The sequence below is a fragment of the Triticum urartu genome, chromosome 6 (assembly GCF_003073215.2).
Source record: "Triticum urartu cultivar G1812 chromosome 6, Tu2.1, whole genome shotgun sequence".
NCBI classification, from domain to species: domain Eukaryota; kingdom Viridiplantae; phylum Streptophyta; class Magnoliopsida; order Poales; family Poaceae; genus Triticum; species Triticum urartu.
The window spans coordinates 31,632,655-31,634,957 of record NC_053027.1 but is presented as its reverse complement, the minus strand read 5'-3'; positions in this window follow the sequence as shown (position 1 = coordinate 31,634,957).

The following is a 2,303-nucleotide window of genomic DNA, read 5'->3' as shown; positions in this document are numbered from 1 at the left end:
TTTTAAAACACTCCATTAGAAAAGGGGAACAAGGAATACTACGGAAACCTTGTAGGTTGAAAGACATAAGAAAAGGGCTGTAATGGAAAAGAAGTACATGCAAGCACTCCGGTTGAAACGAGATGTACAAAGAACGATAAAGAACAATTACGACAACACTCCGGTTAGAAATGGAAGGTAAAGAATATGAGCTTGGCAAAATGAAAGCACTTGGATGATACTCCTGTTAGAAGAGGAATGATAGACATAACACTTCGGTTAAACAAGATAGAGAAGGAATAAGAATGATATAAATTGGAAAGCACTCCGACTGTAAATGGACGGAATTGAACATGAACTTGACAAGATGAGAGGATACTTGACGAAATCAACAACACACTGCCTCCGGAACTATTGAAAGAATGGCACAAGGGGGTAAGAAGGTTTCAGACAACACTCCGGTTGAGAAGGAAGGCAAAACTTGATAGAATGTGAAGAACTTGAAAAGAGGGCACGACACTCCGGTTGAATGGATAAGCAAAGGCACATGATATTTACAAAAAAGGTGATGGGTCGAAGAGTGCAACATCACAATGCCTCCGAAAGAAATGAAAGAATGGAATGGAATGAACAAAGGAGAAAACAAGATCTTGAGAGAGCACGCTTACATCACATGCTAGAACGGAGTTGTTGGATTATCAACAATGAAAAGAGTAAGCTTGTTGTGGGATTATGGAAGACATCTCAAAATTATGAGGTGAAATTCTGCCACTAACGGAAACAATGGATTTGGATTGATATGAACAAGAAGACGAGAAACTATTTCACCGGGAGGATAAATGAAGAACTTGGGTCATTTATAAGCACCATAAATAGTAACAATCCTTAGGGAAATCTTTAGGTGAAATATAACCCAAGATAACTCCAAAGAAGAGACTGATGGGTTGCAAGGATCTCATAAACGAATTGAAAAATGATGGGTTTAAAATATGTCATTCCGGACAACTTATCACCCATGAAGCATGAAGGAAAACTGTCAATGATGACATAACACCATCTCAACAGATAAGATAGAACGAATTGCATTTCGGAATGCAAGATGAAGAATGCTTGCAATATAGCTTGATGGATCATAGCTTCGAGATATATCTTGAAGAACAATTGAAGAGTGAAAAGAATCCTTGACGAACCACCATGTAGAGCCTCCGTGAAGAACTCCGGAAATAAGGAATGATCAAAAAGAAGTGAAGGATGAAAGAGTAAGATTGAGGCCTCACAATGATTGAATGAAGCTTTGCGACGAGATAAAGTGGAAACTTGGAACTCCAGAAAAGGAAGATGAACAAAAGAAATCAAGAATTTTGGTGAACCTCCGGAATAAGGAATAGAATTTACTCGCTGAAACAAGAATAAGAATTACATTATGCTCATCCTTCACCAATTAAATTGATGACAAGCAATGGATTTGGCATACTACTTATTCTCGTAGAAAGGATTAAGATAGATATTGCGCAAACTTGGGAAGGTCTTCAACGAACCACCGGTAGGATTAGGAAAGAACGAATAAATTGATATAATAACCAAGGAAGAGAACTCTTGAACGAACCACCGTAAGAATTGAAAATGAACAAATAAAAGATAAGGAAACACCGGGAAGAATTAGCAAATGAATGAAGATGCTTGTTGGAATTTAGGTACAAGTGAAACGAAGAGATCATGAGCTGATTAGAGAATACTTGAATGAAGCACCGGTAAGATTTGGAGAATAAGAGCTGAAAGCTGGAATGAATAATTCTGAGATGATGGGCTCTGGAGAATCAAACTGCAAAGACTCCTGAATTGCTTCGGATGGGTGAAAAGAATTCTTACAATGGAAAACAATTATGAGAGGATGGCACAAGCTAGAACCACGGATCTCTGAGAGAACGGATAAGATATGGAGGAAAACTCTTCTTCGGTCTTCAAATGTTGAGAATGACGACGAGAAACACCGTCATGAATTGTTGAGGCACTCCAGAATGAATAATGGAAAAGGTTGAACCCACGACGAAAAGAATTTGAAAGATCTTGGAGAAAAGGCATTTGACTGATGATAATTCATTCTTACGTCAAACTTTGAAATGAATTTGAGAATAACTCCAGAAAGAATAGAAGAGTCAGGTAAGATCCTGGCAAAAAACCTGTGGGTTAGGGGCCATTCAAAAGATACACCGTTGAAATTATTTGAAGATAGATTACGCCGGTTGAATTAAATGACTTGAATGAGATTACAACCTCGAAAGAATTTGAGCGAATTGACAATGGAAACTTGAATCTTCTGAGAT